Below are 22,350 nucleotides of genomic sequence, written 5' to 3'. Positions count from 1 at the left end.
TAAATATTTGAGTGGTTATAGTTTCTTCAATATAACCTGATTTCGAATGTTTTTTTATGTTTTTGGAAACCTTGGCACGATATCTAACATTTGATGCATCCCAATTTAGATATTTTGAACACTCTTTTTTTTGAGGTTAATTTCGTTGATTCCAAATAGTTTTCGTTGTATTTGACTTTTGAGTGTTACATTGCTTTTGGAAAAATATAGGGTTGTCACATCATCCCCCCGTTAGAGGAATTTCATCCCGAAATTTAATCTAAGACTGAGTTTTCAGGTTAGGGAAGAGATACGGGTACTTTTATTTCATCTGATCCTCGCGTTCCCAGGTGTATTCAGGTCCTCGCTTGGCCCTCAATCGGACCTTTACAATAGGTATGCGGCTTTGTTTAGTCCTTTTAATTTCCCGATCCATGATCTCTACTGGTTCTTCTACGAATTGGAGATTCTCATTTATTGCAATTTCGTCCAGAGGGATGACAAGGGTCTCATCGGACAAGCACTTCTTTAGGTTTGATACGTGAAAGGTAGAGTGTACGTTGTGGAGTTCCTGGGGTAATTGAAGTTTGTAAGCCACCGGACCGGTCCTGGCAAGGATCTCGAATGGTCCAATGTATCTTGGGTTCAGTTTCCCACGCTTTCCGAAACGTATTAACCCTTTCCAGGGCGAGACTTTTAGTAGGACACGGTCTCCAACCTGGAATTCCAAGGGTTTCCGTCTTTTATCCGCATAACTCTTTTGTCTGTCCCTTGATGCTTTCAGTCATTCCAGGATCTGAAAAATCTTCTCCGTATTTTCCCTTATGATTTCTGGCCCAGTGAGCGTGTTGTCTGTTGCTTGTCCTTTTTCTAGTTGTGTGTCCCCCACTTCAGCCCATCACAGAGGTGATATGCATTTACGGCCGTAGAGGGCTTCAAACGGGGCAACCTTGATGCTAGTGTGGTAGCTATTGTTGTACGAAAACTTGACCAAGGGTAGGTGGGTGTCCCATGCTTTGCCAAAATCGATTACGCAAGATCTCAACATATCCTCTAGGGTTTGTATGGTTCTCTCACTCTGGCCGTCAGTTTGTGGGTGATAAGCAGTACTCATGTCTAGTCTTGTTCCTAGAGATTTTTGCAGCGACTGCCAGAACCTTGAGGTGAATCTACTATCTCGGTCTGAGATAATGGATATGGGCACACCATGCAGTCGTACGATCTCTCTGAGGTATGTTCTAGTTAGTTTCTCTAATTTATCCGTTTCTTTGATTGGTAGGAAGTGCGCTGATTTAGTTAACCTGTTGACGATCACCCAAATGATGTTGAGTCCGCTTGTTGTCTTGGGTAATTTGGTTATGAAATCCATGGTTATCTGCTCCTACTTCCATTCGGGTATTTCTGGTTGTTGCAACAATCCCGAGGGCTTTTGGTATTCAACCTTGACTTTGGCACACGTCAGACATTTGCTTACGTAGGTAGCAATTTCGGCTTTCATGTTCGGCCACCAGTACAGTTTCTTGAGGTCGAGATACATCTTATCCGAGCCAGGATGTATGGAGTATCATGTCTTATGGGCTTCGTTCATAATGACTTCTTTGAATCCGCCAAACTTCGTTGTCCAGATCCGATCCATGAAGTAACGAACTCCATCATTCTTGACTTCAAGCTTCTTATCCATTCCCCTTAATGCTTCCCCTGTCACATTTTCAGATTTTGAGGCTTCTACTTGGGCTTCCCTGATTTGTGTGGACATGTGTGAATGGATTTTCATAGTTAGAGACTTCACTCTACGGCCCGAGTATTCCTTCCGGCTGAGTGCATCGGCCACCACGTTAGCCTTTCCAGGATGATATCGAATTTTGCATTCGTAATCGTTTAGTAGTTCTACCCACCGTCTTTGTCTCATGTTGAGTTCTTTCTGGTTGAGGATATGCTGGAGGCTCTTATGATCGGTGAAGACTGTACATTTCGTGCCGTAGAGATAGTGTCTCCATATCTTTAGAGCGAAAACGACTGCTCCTAACTCGAGATCGTGCGTCGTGTAGTTTACTTCGTGCGTCTTTAGTTGTCTTGAGGTGTAGGAGATGACCTTCCCTCGTTGCATCAGGACACACCCAAGTCCTTGGTTTGACGCATCACAATAGACCACGAAGTCTTCTGTTCCTTCTGGTAAGGTTAGAATGGCGCACTACATAAGGCTCGCTTTAGTGTTTGAAACGCGATGTCATGTTTTTCTTTCCAGTCGAAGGTCATGCTCTTCTGAGTTAGGGTGGTAAGTGGCTTAGCAATCTTCGAAAAGTTTTGTATGAACCTTCGGTAATATCCGGCGAGTCCCAAAAAATTTTGTTGGGGTTCTTGGGATCGTCCAATTCTCTATTGCCTTGATCTTAGAAGGATCCACATGTACCCCTTCTTTGCTTACTACGTGACCTAGGAAATCTACTTCCCGAATCCAATACTCACACTTTGAAAATTGTGCGTATAGCTTTTCTACCCTCAATGTTTCCAAGACTTGGTAGAGGTGTTGGCTGTGTTCGGAATGCCGTTTTGGGGATGTCTCCTTCCAGCACTCGTAGTTGGTGATAACCGGATCTTAGATCGATTTTTGAGAAGTAGCTTGCTCCCTGTAGTTGATCGAACAAGTCGCCTATGTGCGGCAGGGGATATCGGTTCTTGATCGTGAGTTTGTTCAGTTCCCAGTAATCGATGCACATGTGAAAGGATCCGTCCTTCTTCTTCACGAATATGACCGGTGCTCCCCATGGTGAGAAGCTCGGTTTGATGATGCCCTTGCTCAGCAGCTCGTTTAATTGACTGGACAGTTCCTGCATCTCGGCTGGGGCTAGACGGTAAGGCGACTTTGCTACTGGATTACCTCCGGGGATTATGTCGATTTTGAACTCGACTTGGCGTTCTAGTGGGATTCCTGGGAGATCTTATGGGATGATGTCTGGGAAGTTGCAGACTTCCGGAATGTCTTTAAAGTTCTTCGGTTCTGGTTTCTGGTCTACTACGTGGGCTAGAAAGGCATGATATTCTTTGCGAAGATATTTTCATGCTTTAACACAGGAGATGATTTGTAAATTTGTACTAGGTTTGTCACCATAAATGACAAGAGTTTCACCGTTTGGCAGATTGAGGCGAACGACCCTTTCGTGAAAAAGTATATTGGCATGGTGAAGACTTAACCAATCCATACCGATGATGACATCAAAACTTCTTATCGAAATGCGCATAAGATTGATTTGAAATAAGTGCTCGTTTAAATTTAATGTGCACCCTACGTACATATCGCTTGCGCTTTCTGTTTTACTGTTTTCCATTTCTACAGTGAATATTTTATTGAGTGGTTGGGGTTTTTGATTAAGTAGGTGTTTGAATTTATGACTCACAAAACTTCTCTCCGCACCGCAGTCAAAGAGTATGCATGCATAAATGTTGTCGAGGAGAAACATACCCGTAACCACCATGGGGTCAGCTATTGTTTCATTCTGTCCTATCGCCAGCACTCTCCCAACACCGCCAGTATTCTTTGTCTTGGGGCAATCCCTCTTGAAGTGCCCAGTTTCTCCACACCCATAACATGCCTGGCTTATTCCAGTACCAGGAACTTGAGTGATTGGTCGTGTCGGTGCCTTACAGAAATGGGCAGTGTGCCCATTCCTGTCGCAGTTTTTACAGTGCATCTCGCGGCAATTACCGTGGTGATGATAGTTGCATTTGTTGCACTTTGGCAGGTTCCCAGCATATTGTTTCGTTGGCGTAGGGGTAGTAGGAGTTGTAGTGGGAGCAGTGGCGGCATGAACCGTAACCATTTGTTTCTTTGAAGATTCTTGCGAAGTTTGCCCCTTTCTCTTGTTCCTGAACTTCTTCTTGCTATTGTTGTTGGCATTGTTATCGTTGTTGTCGTTCCCTTTGGTTGGTTCAACGGCGATAGCCGTGACACCTTGACAGACACCATGATCAACGAGAGATGGCGCCAGTTCCTTGGCGCTGTCGAATGTCATGGGTTTGGAGGCTAACACACTCCCTCGAAGTTGGGGTGATAGTCCCAAAATATACCTTTCCACCTTTTGGCTTTCCAGGATCAACATTCCTGGGCAAAGTATTATTAAGTCACTGAATTTGTTGGTATAGCCCACGATGTTCGAGCCTACCATCGTAAGGCCCTACAGTTCATGTTCAAGCTTCTGAATCTCGCCTCTTGGGCAGTACTCTCGTAGGAGCATTCGTTTCAGTTTTTCCCAACCCATGGAGTTCGCCACCACTAGGGTTAGTGCCTTGACATGGCCGTTCCACCACGTTAGGGCTCGTTTGGAGAAAGTAAAAGAGGCAAACTTTACTTTGCTTTTTTCAGGGCAAGCGCAAATTTCGAATACATCCTCCGTTTTCTCTATCCATTGGGATAGATCCATCACTCCCCCAGTCCCATAAAAGGGAATAGGTTTTCCGTTGGTGAAGTCTTTGTAAGTACATACTCCTGAACGACCTTGGCTTTGGCCATTTGTAAAGCTGTTTATCCCTCCTCCTGACCCGTTGTTACTCATTTGAGCCATCGTTGCAGTTACAGCGGCTGTTACAGCAGTTTGGAACATAGTGGCATCCATAATTGGAGGAGGTGGTGGAGGTGGTGTTGGAGCTGAGTTTCTGCGTGATGATCTACGAGGAGGCATGTTCTGATAGAGAAATAATAATAAAGACTATAAGTTTCTAATGATTTGACAATCGTGCACTAGATGGTTAGTTGTATCTTGTAATTTGTTTTGACTTTAATTTATGGTTTCAAAGTAGATATAGCAATTTATAAGTGTCAAGAGGTATGTAAAGAAGTACTTCATATTTATATATATGTCACACATACGGTGCGTTACATTATGCTTCATGTTTAGGAAAATTTGACCAATCTAGAGGTCTCCGACTACAAGTTCAAAGGAAATAAGAAAACTTTATCCGAGGTCCTATCCTATATCAAAATTATTGGAGTTGGGCAAGTTCTACTTGCGGCGTGTTGAGCGTTTGGAGCTAGACTCGGCATCCGACTGCTTGACTCCCATTAGGCACCTTTCAAGAACTTCTTATTGTTCTTTCATCTCTCTTATTTCTGCCAGTGATGTCACTATTTGGTTTTGAAGCGTTCCTGTGTGGAGTTGGGTACTTTCGTGTAGTCCGTCCAGACGACGGATTTCTACGGCGTTACCCTGTGTAGCATCATTGACCTCACGGATTCTGGCCGCTTGTATGTCTGACTGGTAGTTCTGGGTGGCTATTGTGCCCACATGGACGGGAAGCGCTCGATCGGATGGGCCTCCTCCACTTACATTGTAAAAATACCGACACATGCCGAAGGGAGGGCGTACACCTAGTTGACGGCTCCAATGGTAGAGGTGGCTTCCCCAAATGGGAATGGGACCTGGGTATTATGGTCTGACTTCGGGAGGACGCGGAACAGGAGGGTTGATTACATTCGGCTCGGAGTCTGTTCTATCAGTATCTTCCTCTTCCTCCTCGACCTCCTCGTCGGCTTCGAATTCCTCCCCGACTTCCTCTTCGACTTCGAATTCTTCTTCGACTTCCTCTTCGATTTCCTCCGGATCTTCTTCTATCCATCCGCCGTTACCTTGGTTTGGGTAGTAGGGATCCCGGTAAATGGAATCCAGACATTTGTCTGTACTAGGATATAGGTATGAAAATTTTATAAGAAAAGAAGTTTCTATTTAACGGCATCCTAAGCTTAATTACATCTTATGGTGTGCAAGTTTTTCCTTGTCCTATTATTTAAAAACAATTCTCCTATAGTATTTCAAATTTGCGAGTCTAAAATTTTATTTGGTAAGTTTTTGACTTGTTGTCCACTAAGACCATTCCTCGACGTACGTTGGTCAAATCCAGGATAAATATAGTTGATCATGCTATATTTATTCTTGATTTGATTATATACCTCGAGGCCCAATCGTAGTGTCGCAACTTGTCTTAATACTTTTTAGAAAAAAAATTTATGATACGAGACCGATACATGCGAGTAAAAATGTATATTTTTAAAAGAAATATTTTGTTTATGAAAACGTTTTGTCAAATGGTTTTTGGTCCCCATTGCATTTATAGTTTGTATATCCTATGTGGTTCGATATACTTAGTTCACAATAAATAATGCTCTGGTACCAATCTGTCACACCCCCAAACCAGAATGGCGGAAACATTCAGGGGTGGATGACTTCACGTAGTACCATAACAATTGAATATTGTAAAGAAAGTAACACAACCATCATATATATAATAAAAACATACATTGTTGCGTTATACATGATTCCAAAAGAATATTACAATATGATGATGTAAAATGTTTAATAATAAACGCCCTTAGCGTTCCTTCTTCAAATGCTGGTAGTTACCTGTATTACTGATTCCCTGAGAAATACAAGTGGTTTCGAAAAAGTGTCGACAATAAAGTTGGTGAGTTCATAAGTGTTTCGTATTGAAAAGAATGTCTTTATCGAAGAAAATCGATGAACGTGGTTTTCAAAAACTCCAATATTTTCCCTATATAGTTTGAAAAGTTCCCAAAGTTGGAGGGCATTAGTATCTTTCGTAATTGAACGATAAAGATAAGTTTGTACTCAAAATAATGTAAATATTGAATGCATGTATGAATCTCGTAAATCAAGCTTGTTTTTATACTTTCGTGTGAGTCTTATAACCATACTATTAACACAGACTGCCTGTAACAACATTCTTCAGGTGTTGTATTGTTATGACATTTGTCACCCCAGACCTGCCGGTCTAACTGTAGCTAACAGTTTAGGTGTGGGGTTGTCAATCCCGTATAGATCTATACAAAAGTATCACGCTCTCCCTCCAAGAGATTATGGATTATAATACAGGACTTGAAATGCATACATAAAAGTACGTTGAAGTTTGAATATCTCACATCACTTAGTATAAATAGATTTACGATAAGAAAGTATTTATTTCACTTTAGAAGAAAGTATTTTGTTTTTCAAGACATATACGTAAGAATGTATGAATAACTCGCAAACTATACCCATTATAGTTTTTTAGAAACTATGTTCTATTTGGTGAAAATAACTTGGTGATATACTAAACTTTATACGTAAATTTTATAAAGATGTTGGTATTGAATAATAATAAGATAGATGTTGTATTTATATAAAATGATACCTTTTCTTGTATCGTACTTGTATTTTCCGCCCTAAAACATGAAAAGACGTGAAAAGTAGGGGTATGAACTCACTTGTTCGGTTTGAAGAGAGTGGGACTAGAGTCAAGAAGAACTTTAACCGTAGAAAGCTGCGTCTTCGAGCTTCTCAGGGATGTCGGTAGCGTAGAAACTTCGTCGGGGGCTCGGGTGTGGAAATCGAGGGTGTCGGGACGGCCTCTGGTGCTTGTAAGTGTGTGAGAGTAAGTGTGAATTTGGGAAATATGTGCTAAAATCCGGAGCTTATGCCTTCTATTTAGAGGGCTGAAAATGCGAGTACGTTGGGCGTACTACTGGGGTACGCTGGTCGTACGCGTTATGCTGGGCGTACTCCTGGATTACGTTGGGCGTAATCCGTAACTTTCGCGTACGGGCTCCTTTTTTCGCGTTATTCATATCCACACGTAGGTGGGCTTATGCTCTACAATTTTCATTTAGACTCCGTCGGCTAGTTTTGACTTTATTTTTAATGTTATGTTTTTAATAGGCCGGGACTGCTAAAGTCCGTTAAAAATTCATAGTTTCTTTATCCGACGTCGGTTTTTGTTTGTCTATTTATCATCTTGCTCCTATTGTGGAGACCTTCAACTTTCGTTTAGGTTGCGTTATCTAAATATCGCTCGATCTTCAATTCGAGTTTTTAGCTCTCTACTACTGTTACGAAACTTAGAAAATTCGTAACTTCTTCATATAAGGTCCAATTTGGGCGATCTTTTTATGTGCGTTTACAGTTTAACGAACTCTACAATTTTTTTTAGATACTTAAGGCTAAAATACATTTTATTGGAATTTCACTTTTTACGTTAAATAGTGTTTGACCGGGTGTCTCGTAAATAGTTGAGTGGTTATAGTTTCTTCAATATAACCCGATTTCGAATGTTCTTTATGTTTTTGGAAACCTTGGCACGATATCTAACATTTGATGCATCCCAATTTAGATATTTTGAACACTCTATTTTTGAGGTTAATTTCGTTGATTCCAAATAGTTTTCGTTGTATTTGACTTTTGAGTGTTACATTGCTTTTGGAAAAATATAGGGTTGTCACAACCAGAGCCTTAGAGTTTTTTTAGTTGATGGAAAAGGACTTAATGGTTTAATTTCTCCAGACGTATCACCATAACATGGTGGAGGTCATCACGACATGGTAACTTGGTCAAGACCTACCTCTTTTGGCGATTTGCAACCATGACGTGGCAAAGGGGGCCATAACGTGGCGACTAGCTTGGTTGACTTTTAACTTTTGACTTTGACCTAGATTTTAACCCGACATATAATAGAGGAACGTGTTGTTTCATTTTCTTATCGGGTTGAAATACACCCTACGGCGGGGCCCACTATTATATGTTCGGTTAAAATACACTCTAGGGCGGGGCTGTGACAACCGTCAATTTTGATCAAACAAAGTCAACAAAAGTCAACCAGGTCAACTCAATTCGTATTAGAATTTTAGGAGAAATATGATATTCCCTAATATTTCTAATGTACTATTGACAAGTTATAATGCAATGTACTGTTGGGTTTTGAGCATTCTAACACTCCTATGGTGTACATGCAACCCTATAAACCTTGGATCTATGTTTTCTCTATTATACATGATAATAAGAACTTTCCAAGGCTTTAATCCTAACCAACATAGTATGAGGCAACTATACTACAAAGACTAGTTAGATCACATACCTTTTGTTGTAGCTTGATGTCTTAAAGCTTTAAAAGCTTAGCCCCAATAGTGTGGAAGTCTCAAGTGGAATCTCAAATCACAAAAACACCTTGGAAGACTTTGAGAATAAGAATACTTTGGTTGTCTTTAGTGAAATCGGATAGCCCTCTTAGTGTACCACACTAGTGATCATTTCACCAACCTAGGACATATTTATATAGTGTGGAGACTAGGGTTAAACCCATGACCTTTCTTTTTCTTTTTATCTTTGTTACTGACCAAAGCTTCATTACCCTTCGGTTTAGCAGCTGGTTTTGAGCTAAAAGGAGGAGGTTGCTTTGACTCTTTCTCTCCCCCTTGTTTCGGTTGGACCCCAGACACCGGAACACCCTCGATACGGCTGAGAACGTCCAGTGTTGGTCTGAGCTTATCTGCCAAATGCCTTCTGACAGTGATAGCGCTAAGCGGATCATTAGCCTCAATAAGATGAAGAAGGATGGAGTGAGCATCTGCAGCAGAACTCCGAATGACCTCCCGTTCTGACTTTAGATCATCAATCTCAGCATTAGCAGTACGCAGCTTATGTGTTTGCAATTTAAGCTGGGCTGTACGTCTATCGAGCTCATCCATAATCCGATTTTCCATAGCTAAGTCTGCTTCTAGTTGAGTTAAGCGTTCGTTGAAATTAGCATGGAGCTTCTAGGCATGGAGTGCCGCTTCTAGGTTCGAACACTCAGATTGAATAGTCTCTACTGAAGTGTTAATAGTTTCAGCATTCTTGGTAGCAGCAGCCTGCAAGGAATCTAGAAACAAGTGAGCTTCTGAAACTAGTTTATCAACTTTTGCGGTCGCTTCCTTGCATTCCTTAGTCGAGGCATCAACAGCGAGAGAAGCCTGTTGATATTGGGAAGTGGAGGCATCAATAGCCTTGGCTGCAGTAGATAGGGTAGCACTATGTTCGACGACAACCGAATAGAACAATGCTTTTAAAGCAGCTTCTGAATAGGCACCGGAGGAAGAAGATGAAAGCAGTTGATTAAGCTTATCGTTTACTGCTTTGAGATGAGGTTTGGTGATTGGCTTGTCGTCATCATCCTTGCTTTGCACTCAATAAGGACTGAAATATGTGGAATCGAATTCCAAGTCCTCACCGCCCAAAATAGGGGTTGTTTCAGTAGATTGTGTAGGAGACAAGGGTTTTCAAGAAGGTTGACGTTCGGTTGTGAAAGTAGGTTCGGTTGTGAAAGGAGGTTCGTTTACAGGTGGATTGGGAACAATGAAGTCTGTTTTAGTAGTGGTAGTGGTAGTGGTTGTATCTATGAAAATAGGAGTGGGAATAGGAATTGTAATGAATGGTTGAGAGGTGGTTATTGGAGAGATAGGAGGGATAGAAACTGGAAGGGTGACAGGTGGAGGTGAAGGAGGAAAAGAACGAACCGGAATTTCTGGAGTAGGGGAGCAAGGTGGAGTATCCCTTCGGCCTGAAGCCTCGTCATCATAACTTTCACTCTTAGACTCTGAAGGAGGAGCGTTCTTGTCCGTAAGAGGAACGTATTCTGAATCCGAATCACTAGAGGATTGAAGAATAAGTTTCCTAGCGGGCTTCTTCTGCTTTTTAGGTTGAGGTTGTGAAGTAGCAACTTTATCAGTTTTTCGCTTTTTGGGGATCTGCCCCTTGGTTGGTTTTGTGACCGGTCCCTCCTTCTGTGTGTCAGGCTTTTTACCCCTCTTGGCTGGCTTGTCAGCCTCGTCAATGGAACGAAGCATTGCCGGCGTAAGCTCTCTTGCACCAACAGATGGACGCTTCTTGTATTGTTGACGAACGTTACTTGAAGCAGAAATACGATCGAACATAGCTTCAGGAATAGGTCCGATGTATGAGAACTTGGTCAGATCAGTGACGATGATTTTCGTCGTGTGAAAAGTGGCAATAGAGGAGAGCAAGGAGTCCGCTATTATTGGAACACGATTACGATGCATTGCCCATTTGGTGATGAGAGTCCAGAAACGCCAACATGAAATCTCAGAGTGCCTGGATGAAGAAAACAGGCTTTGAACCAACTGTTGCCAAATAATGGACCCATAATCGAGGTTAAGCCCACTATACAACCCATACAACACCGTCATGAAGGACTTGATTGCACCGTTAGAACCAGCGCTCCTCTCAGACAATCCTTTGAACAATAGCGTGAAAATACCATTCCATTGAGGAGGAAGGCAGGACTTCTTGAACTTGGTGACAGTTGTTAGGGTTTCAATATACCCCATCTGATAGAACATTGTGAACATGTGACCAGTGGTAATGGAATCAGGGCTTACCAGAGATGGATCTTGAGAAAGACCGATTAGGGCACAAAATCGACTCTGGGAGATAAAAATCTTCTCATGGTGAAGTTCAAAGTGAATTCTTTCATTAGCCTTGTCGTAGTATGCAGTAGAGTAGACAAGAGACAAGAACGACATAGGAACAACTTCAACTTTTGTCAGTGCGTCGACGAGTGGTGAGTATTTAAGACACTCAACCACATACAGCATATAGGGCTCATATACGAATGGAGTGAGATCAATGATCAGATTTTGTTGGGCTTTGATAGTGAGTAGGGGTTGACGAATGGAGATATCGTGAACTGATGAGGAGTCTGCCATTGTAGTAGCTTAGAGAAGACGATGAACAGTTGCAGAAAATCGTCGGGTTTCTTTGAGAGCTTTTTGGAAGTGATAAAGGCTGAGAGAGTACTGCTCCAATTCCTTATATACGTACAAGGAAGAGAGAGAAGAATCTGGCTGAAATCTTGGATTATCTCAACAATAGCACCAGAGTTGATGGGTGAACAGTTGGCATGCCGAAGATGACGCAAGAGAGAGAAAAACGTTTCCCTTTTTCACGCGTTTTCATAAAACTTACTTTTTCAAATCGTCAAACCGTTTGGTTATCTGTTGAGTCAGCTACTACTTTATCCCAATCGTTTCTCCTTATGACGCTTGAATGTTTGTGCCTGTAGCGCTTTAATGATCTATCTGAACCAGAACTGGAATTTGGAAAATTAAAAATTTTTGTGCATAGGGTGTAAAACATAAAGAAATAAAACAATATTTTAGGAATTATATGTGATGTCGTAATCTGACATAAAACTCTTGATTCTGGGCAAAAATCACTTCCTTCAAAGTCAAGAGAGACATTGAAGTGCTTGCTTGGTTTCCCATGAAATAACGATCAATAACTTGTTGAGAAGTTTTGAAAGGATTCTTTTAAAAGTTAAAGAGGGTGGCTTTTGCTTCAATTCATAATTTCGATTCTTGACATAAGACCAAAAGTGAATGAAGTACTTGTGAGATCATTTTGATCTGTTGAACAATTAGGTGTGAAATATTTTATAGTGACGAGAGAAGTAAAGAAATCTCAAAAAAAAAATAAACTGGATCTTTTAGGATTAGAAAAGCCTTGGTGAAAGGCAATCTCAAAAAGATCACTCAAAAGAAAAAAGAGATTTCATTGGGTAACAAGTAAGAGCTTGAATTTTTGAATTCACCATCAATTCATTAGTGGTGTTGAACTTTGGGTTTCACTTAGTACATAGTGGCATGAAACTAAGATCATGTACGCAGATTTTGTATAACTATAAACCTCAGCGGTTAAAACTGAGAGTCTTAGGAGTTATATTGATGAAATGAATTATAATGGAGAAAGGTGATGGAGATGGTATAAGAAGCGAATGTACCTCTGCTTTTTAAAGAAAAGAAGGACCAAGCAGAAAACTCTAAACTCAATTTGAGTAGAGTAAGGTAGCTAATGATTAGAGTGAACTTGATAGCATGGATTGGGAAAACATGATTGGTATATATCATGTTATTAAGGCTTCACTCAAAATCAGTCAAGGCTTTAGTCAACATGCAGCAACATGCTTCTAGGGACACCTAACTAATAAAACCTTTTACCTGCCTTAGCTTTCCCATCGAGAATCATACTTATACAAAAATAAAAAAACGTTAGATAAAAAAATAAAATAAATAAAACAAAAAAATATTTTTGGATTTTATAATCATTTTTATGAAAACAAAAAAAATATTTTTGGGATTTTATAAGTAGAAAAGAAGTAGTGAAAAAGTGTACATAAGAGACCAGTTGAAATGCCTTAAAAAAACAAATAGTTTAGAAGGACCGAACCCGAAATAGACCGAACGCTCGGTTCATGGTCGAACTTCATCCGAAATAGACCGAACCCGAAATAGACCGAACGTTCGGTTCATTTCGGTTCATATAGGTTCGCTGTATTTCGCTTGTTACCTTTATGGAAGCGAAGGCGATTTTGGTACTGACTTGGCTTGCATCATTCCTAGGCCTTGTAGAATTTTATTGAAGCTTGCTTCAGGTAAGGCCTTTGTGAATATGTCTGCCAGTTGATCAGTCGTTCTGACGAAGTGAATTTCTACGTTACCATCTTCGACGTGATCCTTGATGAAATGGTACCTCAGTGCGATATGCTTGGTCTTCGTTTGTTGCACTGGGTTGTGACAAATCCTGAGTGCGCTTTCAGAATCACAGTACAGCGGGATTTTCTTCATTTTTAACCCATAATCCCGGAGTTGACTTTGTATCCATACGACTTGAGATGTACAGGATGCTGCAGCAATATATTCGGCTTCTGTAGTGGATAACGAAACACAGGTTTGTTTCTTTGATTGCCAACTGACTAATTTACCATCCAGAAATTGACATCCTTCGGTGGTGCTTTTACGATCCAATCCATATCCACCCAGATCAGCGTCTAAAAATGCTTGAACGAAGAATCCAGACCGAGACCGAGAGAGGAGGTTCGCTTCAGATAGCGAAAGATGTTCTTCACTGCTTGAAGATGAGGTTCTCGTGGGTTGGCTTGAAATCGAGCACAGTAACAGACATAGAACATGATATCAGGTCTACTAGCGGTAAGATACATCAGAGACCCAATCATCTATCGATAAAGCATTGTGTCAGCGGCTGGTTTCTCCAATGATGGTGTGAGTTTGGTTCCAAAAGTCATTGGCACTTTCACTTTGGAGTCTCCCATCATTCCAAACTTGGTGAGCAGAGTTTTGGTATATGCTTCCTGATTAATAAAAATTCCTTTGGGTCCCTGTCTAATGTTCAATCCAAGAAAAAAGTTAATTTGACCCATTGAGCTCATCTCAAACTTAGTTTCCATCAACTTTCGGAATTCAGCTGTTAAGCTAGAATTCGTGGAGCCAAAGATGATGTCATCAACATAAATTTGGACTATCATAAGGTGGTTACCTTCTCGCTTACGAAAGAAGGTTGGGTCAACCGAACCTTGTTTGAATTTAGACATTTTTAAGAAACGTGTGAGAGTTACATACCATGCTCTCGGAGCTTGTTTCAGGCCATAGACAGCTTTGTTGAGGATATAACAATGATCGGGATACTTCTCGTTCACGAATTCTGGCGATTGCTCAACATATACGGTTTCTTCAAGTTCACCGTTGAGGAAAGCACATTTGACGTCCATATGATAGACTTCAAAGTTCTTGTGAGCAGCGTATGCAAGAAAGATAGGAACAGATTCCAATCTTGGCATGGGAGCAAGGTTTCTTCTTAATCAATTCCCTCTTCCTGACAATATCCTTTGACCACCAGCCTTGCTTTGTTATGAATGACATTCCCTTCTTTGTCCATCTTGTTTCTGAATACCCATTTGAGACCGACAACCGAAGCATCCTTTGGAGTTGGAATAAGAAGCCATACCTTGTTTCGTTCAAACTCATTTAACTCATCCTGCATGGCTTGAACCCAGTCTGAATGATCAAGAGCTGAGTTAACCGTCTTTGGTTTAATTTTGGACACGAATGAATTGAACATGCAGAACTCTACTTTCGAAAATAGTGCAGCCTGTTTCTCTTTGATTTGAGAGCGAGTTAACACCTTTTCTGAGGATTCCCCAATAATTTGAGTTTGAGGGTGATCTTTGGTCCATTTAATCAGGGGAGGAAACTTTGGATCATAGATACGATCCAATTCAACATTGATTTCTTCTTCGAGTTCAGACAAAATATCATCATCACCAACATTGGTGTTCTCCCACTCGAAGAATGATTCCTGTTCATGACCAGCATTTGTATCCCCTTCATTGGCCGTAATTTCAGTAGTGCTTGTTGTATTTGGTGATGAGTTCTCCCCATGGAATGAAGAACCTTGATCATGATGAGGAGAGGAACCCTCACGCTGGATAGTAGGACGTCCACCAGAAGGTTCACTTGCGTATGCACCTTCTGTTCCTTTGGATTGATCTTCAGCCATCTTCTTAGCAGCATCGTCCATAACTTGTTTCAGATTATCAACTTTGTTTTCTTTTGCAGTTGATTCAGAGTCAATCGCCTTTTGAGGCTCATCAAACAAGAGTATGAATTGGTCGAAATGATTCGAGATGGAGATAGTAACCTAACCATTCTTTGGAAATAAGTCTTGTGATGCATCTTCTGTGGGTTTCAACTTCTTAACATAACTATCGTCAAAAGTGACATAGTATGTTTCTTCAATTTTCTTAGAGCGTTTATTGAGAACTCTATACGCCTTGGAGTTTAGGGAGTAGCCTAAGAAAATTCCTTCATCCGCCTTAACATCGAACTTGTTTCGATTCTCCTTGGAGTTGAAAATGAAACATCTTGAATCATACACATGAAAAAATTTCACGTTTGGTTTTCGATTGTTCAGAATCTCGTAAGGGATAATTCAAAACCGCTTATTTAAGTATGATCTATTCTGAGTATAACATGCAGCCGCAATTGCATCAGCCCAGAAAAACAAAGGTAAGGACGCGAAGCATATCATGGTGTGAGCAGCTTCACACAGTGACTGATTTCTCCCTTCAACAATGCCATTTTGCTGCGGAGTATAGGGAGCTGAGAAACTGTGAGTCGTCCCTTTTTCAGCAAGAAAACTTTCAAATTCTTTGTTTTTGAATTCCAGGCCATTGTCGCTCCTTATATCACGAACTACCTTTCTCAGTTGCATTTCTATCTGTTTGATGAAGAGCTTGAGCTTTGGAGTAGCTTCAGACTTTTTCTTGAGAAAGAAGGTCCATGTAAACCTTGAGAAATCGTCCACTATAACCAGAATATATTTGTTTCCCCCAATGCTTTTGATGGACTATGGACCACATAGATCAATATGCAGTAACTCCAATGGTTCTATTACCTTAGTGTTGATAATAGAGGGATGACTCTGCCGACCCTGCTTTCCCATTTCACACGATGCACAAAGATGTTCTTTATCGAATTTTAGAACTGGAAGACTTGAACATGATCACCTAAGACCAATTTGTTGATGTCCTTGAAGTTTAGATGAGAAAGCCTTCTATGCCATAACCAGCTTTCATTGGAGTGAGCCTTTGTGAGTAAACATACTGCTAGTTTACCTCTTATAGGATTGAGATTCAAAGGATACATTTCCCCTTTTCGCTTTGATTTCAACAGAGTGTTGTTAGAGCTCTTTTCGACAATTTCTGAACCTTCATCGTCGAATGATAATTTTAGACCAGTACCAACCACTAGTTGTGATACGCTGATGAGATTGTGTTGGAGCCCTTCAACATATGCAACCTTCCTTATGGAGAACTCACCATTAGTGATCATTCTATAGCCTTTGATAGTTCCAAAAGAGTTGTTGCCATATTTCACAATTCCACCATCTTTGAGAGAACGAAACTCTCTTAGTTCCTCCTTCCTTCCTATCATGTGACGTGAGCAGCCACTATCAATGTACCATTCTTCGTCAAACTGCTCGTCACGTATAACCTACCAAAAATTAAACAAATTCAGGAACCCAAAGTTTCTTGTATCCTTGTGAGCCTTTTACAGGACATGGAATAGTAAGAGAAATATCAACCATATATGTGCGTTTAATTAAAGTTGTTTCATCTTTTCTTTTAATGGTGAAGACTTTAATTTTTGTTGATTTAGGAGGACTGGGGTTTTTGGCTGAGGAACTGGAATTTTTGAGAATTGGATTTAGAAGATACATTAGATTCCCGGTTTTTTGATCAGATTTGCATGCATGAGGACCGAAATTGCTATTTCGTTTCCATGGGATGAGGGACCGAAACTCTCCTTTCGATTGTTGTAGGTTGAGGGACCAAAACTGCCCTTTCGGTTGTTTTCAGTCAAGGGACCGAAATCGCTCTGTCGGTTGTTGATGGATGATGGACCGAAAGTACCCTTTCGGTTGTAAAAGGACGAGGGACCGAAACTACCCTTTCGGTTGTTATCGGTTGAAGGACCGAAACCATTCTTTCGGTTGGTGTTGCAGTGAAGACCGAAACTGCTCTTTTGGTTCCTTGAGTTTTCTTCTGATTTGTTCTTCCTTTCTATTCTTACAAAATAAGGATTTTGGGAATTCCAAAATCGTTTTCTTTCTGAGAGATTCTTCTTATATCTCAGATTTCTTTGATGCTTTCGATCTGCCACCTGTTTTGGATTTCTATGAATGTTAGCTTTTCTTTTAGACACATGAGCACATCATTCACTCTTTGTAGAAGAAGTATCACTCGTGGTTTGCATCGGTTTGTCCAAAGAAGGTTTAGTTCCACTTATGCTCGGCACATCGTACTTTGTAGCCTCATTTAGTGGTTCAGGTATATATCTACCTTTCACTCTCCATGAGGTTTTCTGAGAAAGACCCTTCGTCTCATCTGCGTTGTCTATTGGGGCCGACCAGAAGAATTCAACACATCCACCAGCATTGTCTTCTTCTACCATAGCAGTTAACTTTGTAGTTTGTTGTGGAGTGATTCCCGGCACTGTGTAGACTTGGTTTGGAGTAGTTTGAACCTTTTGATACATAACAACTTTAGATTTGAGAACTCTAGACTTGTCGGTAGGGAACAAGCAAACTCAACAGAGTTTTCTGAAATTAGGTTCTTATGGGACATGGGTTCGTTTTTTGCCAATTCAGAACAGTCTACCAAATCTTCTATAGAAATTTCAGTCGAATCATCATCCTCATTAAGTTTAGATGTATTTTCAACATCAATTTTGTTTTCTGAACTTAAATTGGCATTCAAGGAGTCAAATTTTTGTATAGTTTCGGCTCTCAGTTTCAATCTATCATTTTCATCTAACCGATTTTTGTGCATGTCCTTGTGGTCCTCGGACTTTATGTAGGATTCAATTTTGTCTAGACCTATTTTGTACGATGGAGATACTTCGTCAGAAGATACAACACTTTCACAGTTGTAGGCTTCAGCATCGATTTCATCCTCCTTTAATTCAAGGAAAGGTAAAATCATGCGATGTATCTTCTTTCCTGTTTCACAATCAAGATGCAACTAAGTGATGTTAAAATAGAGTCTCTTAGCAATTAAACAAAAAACATTTCTCTGTTTAAGAAGTTTAAGATTGTCTCTTTGCAAATAAATAGAATCATCTTTAGATCTAATTAACTTCTTTTCCTTTTGCTCGATCCACATCCTTCGTTCCTCACTCTTTGAAGAAATCCTGCTGATTTGATCAGTTAGGTTAGAATTTATGACACGGGTTTGGGTGAGACTGCTACTTATGCTAGAGAATTTCGACTTTAAGTTATTTAATTCCTTTTCATAATCATTCACAGGTATTTTTAGAGAAGCAAGAATATTTTGTACCTTTTTGATCAACTCATCACATTCGCTGATCTGAGCACTAACAGGCTTGGCCGCAAAACATCTGTCCTCTCGCTCCCTTTCTTCTTCAACTCCCCCATCAGTTGTGAATCCTCGCATTTTCCTTTTGCATGATCTTCTTTTGCCAGCATAGCTTTTCCGTGAGTGGGCTTCCTGACTTCATCATCCTCCGAATCTGTGGACCAGACCTCCACACCACCAAACTCATCACTGTTGTTTGCACCCTGCACAATTAAGGCATTCATGGTAGAGTTATTAACAGCCGACTTCCTTTTCTTAATTTCCTCCAATCTACTCAGGAGGCTCGCTTCCTCATCTTCTTCGTTTGACTTTTCTTCTTTCTTTCTTAGCATACAGTCTTTGGCAAAATGATTTTTGCCTCCACAGTAATGACAGTCAAACCCTGAGTCTCCTCCAACTTTAGCTTCCTTCTTGGACTCTTCAGATTTTGAAACCATCTTCGGTTCCTCCTTGATCCTTTCGGCACTGTAACTACCCTGCCAGTTTCAGTTCTTGTTGGCTGGGAATTTCTTCTTAATGAATTCTTTGGGATTTGACACCATCATGGCGTATTCTTCGCCGGTTAGATCAAAATCTACAAGATCTAATTCTTCTTCTTCTTCAACCGAACTCTTTCCTTTGGAGACAAGAGCTAAAGAACCCAAACTCGAGACCACATTCGTTTCCTTGGATAAGGCATTCATGGGATTTTAAAATACCCACCAGTTTTGCCAGAGAGTAAGATTTGAACTGTTCATGAGCTTTGACGGTTGACATAACAGCCATCCATTCAGGTCTGAGGTCGTTCATGAAAGTGACCTTTTGTTCTATTACCTTTCTTTCAAATCCATGCTTTATCATCTTACTCAAAAGATGATTGAAGCGATCGAAAGTTTGAACAAGTTTTTCTTCGTGCTTCTGTTTAAAGTCACCAAACTCAGATAACAAGAGAGTTTGGATAGAGTGTTCCAGATCTTCATCTGTGGAATATAATTCCTTCAATCTATCCCAGATCTCCTTAGTTGTAGCACAGGAACTCACTAAACGAAACGTATCCGATTGCAGCGCAAACCCTATCATCCGTAGAGCTTTAATGTTTCACTGAAACTTCTCTTTTTCATCCTGAGAAATGTCTTTGACATCATTGACAAGCTGATTGAATTATTTCTGTGTTTTAACAATCTTTGATGTGCCTGAGTGAGCGAATGGGCCTGCAATGATTGCTTCCCAGATTAGATACCCATTGTCCTCCGATCCAATCATGTAGTCTTCAAAGTGATGCGTCCAAACTTCATTGTCTTGTGTATACAAGATTGGTATTCTTGTTGTAGACCCTATGCTGTTGGAGATATTGATCAGATTGGTTTGTGAAACATCCATGGACATCGTAGATACTTTTGATCGAAAACCTATAAAAGATCAGACTTGTAATATATCGTTAGGGTTAGATCAACAATTAATGAGATACGTCAATAAAGAGTGTATGAATTACCCTAAGATCTTCTTCAAAACTCTTAGATCAAATAGATCTTTCACAAGTGCAACAAAAGTAATCAAACAGGTTAAGATCAATACAAGAATGAACACAGAATATAATCAAACTTATGCTTATGATTCAAAACTGAGTCACACCTCAGCAGAGCTCGATGAAGAACTTCCGTTGTAGAGGCGAGCTAGGGTTTACAGAACGATTAAGTAAAAGCAACGAAAGCGATCACAAATAAGACTGCATGCATGCACACGACTGGACAAGCCCAATACCGGCATTCAAACTGGGCTAAGGACCGAGCCCATGACGCAATCTAATAGAATCTACACAATCCATATAAATTGTGTCGATGAAGTGCAACCCAAATGGACAATGCCGGATCGGGTCAAGTACATACCAAATATAGTTATGGACTTAGACATTAATTCAACAGTCTCCCACTTGGATAAGTCTAAAAACTATTATTGAGTATGACTTCAAAACCTAACTGGCAATCGTAGCTCTTAAAGCCTCTGTCGAACTCTGACCTTTGTCAATGACTTGTCAATTAGATAAGGGATCATATATTCCTCCATTCTAAATATCATATGGACTGAGACATAGATTATAATCATTCTCTCTGTCCATTTGTTGTTTCCTAATTTTTTCATTCATGATGACTGACTGATTGAACAAATCAAATCAGTCCTGGCTTGGCCAATGTAACAAACCGTTATTTCAAACTTATGTAATAGTGTAGGTCAAATTGTTCTTCTTTTTAATTAAATAAAGAGAAATTTTGGCATACTATGTATATTTACATAATTGAACCTCAAAAATAAATTATTAAATAATCTCAATTGGGTTGAACCAAGTGACAGAGATTGTAACAAGGTTTCCAAGAATATAAGGAACACTAAAATCCGAGTTATAACGAAGAAGTCAAAACGAAAGTCGACGAAGTCAAAATAATAATATTAAAAATAAATTCAAAATTAGCCGACGAAGTCAAAACGAAAGTCGTAGAGTATAATTTTAGCTACGCGTGCATATAAAGAACGTCAAAAACGGAGTTCTTATGCAAAAGTTATGAATTTTACAAGTTTTGGCAAAAAAATAAAGAAAAATAGAAATACCCGGGAAAATTCGCATGAACAGTAGCGCCACCTCACCCCTCGCATGCGAGCCTCCACGTGTCGGCTGCTGAGTGGACTGAAGTCTCGCGTGTCACCTCCTGATTCGGCCACCTCTGCGGTCCAATCCCACTCGGACAGCCTCGCAAGGAGACACACCGGGGATGCTCCTCGCACACGCCTCGCACCACCCTCGGACACCCCTTCGCACGTGGCTTCTTTGCATTGGACCGAGGGCTAGACCAATCCGAGTCTACCACCTCCGAACCGAAGCTGCTTCCCTTCGCAGAATGTCAGCCTCGCATAGCCTTGCACAAGCTTCGGATCTGAGGCTTCGGCCTATATAAGGCATGCGAGGGTTTCCGGATTTTTTACACTTTTCACCCCAAATTTTACTCTCTTTCACTTTTTCCACACCCTTAAGCTTATATACTACCATTAAAGCCCCGATATCAAGACTCGAGCCCGAAGTAAGCCGTGAAGCCCCGAAATTCTCGAGAATTCATCCTCTCTCATGTCGAAACTCTGCCCGATTTGAGCCGGTTTCTCGACAAATAAACTCCTTTTCGTGAAACGAAACGCTGTCCGAATTACCACCTATCAAATGAGTTCATACCCCCGTATTTTCATAATTTCTACTGTTTTAAGGGGGGGAATACAAGTATAACACAACAACTTTGTGTTATAAATAAATGATTTCAAATCACGATAAAATGATTTTAAAGCATCGAAAATACTTAAAATTTTGAACTCTTTTATAAACTTATATTTTTCCCAAATATACATATTTGTATATAAAATTTAATATAAATAAGATTTAAAAGGCTTAGGACTAATAATTCATTCTAGGTCCTTTTCCTTGTTTGGATGTGGACTTATAGTACCAGTTATTTGTCCGAAGGTCGTTCAAATTTTACTTATTTATAAAATTGTATATGTATATAAAATTAAAAGTTATTTCATCAGTTTAATCACCCTTTGTAACATGTTGAGCAAAGGATTACATGCAAAAATAGTTATTTACCAATTCATAAAGTACATATAAATTATAATAGGTATAGTTTATGATACATAGAGCAATAATTCATATGAATACATTGTTTTACATGCAACAAGGGTTTTAACTCAAAACAAATCAAGGGTTTACACTTATCAAATACATGTTCGGGATACTAAGTCAAGAACATAATGTCAATCATTTATCTCAAAATGATTGGGTTTTCATAACTAATATACATGTAACGT

This window comes from Lactuca serriola, chromosome 4 (genome assembly GCF_051521515.1).
Source record: "Lactuca serriola cultivar US96UC23 chromosome 4, Lser_US96UC23_V15, whole genome shotgun sequence".
Taxonomy (NCBI): Eukaryota; Viridiplantae; Streptophyta; class Magnoliopsida; order Asterales; family Asteraceae; genus Lactuca; species Lactuca serriola.
The sequence above is the reverse complement of the archived record's forward strand: the minus strand, read 5'-3'. Positions refer to the sequence as shown.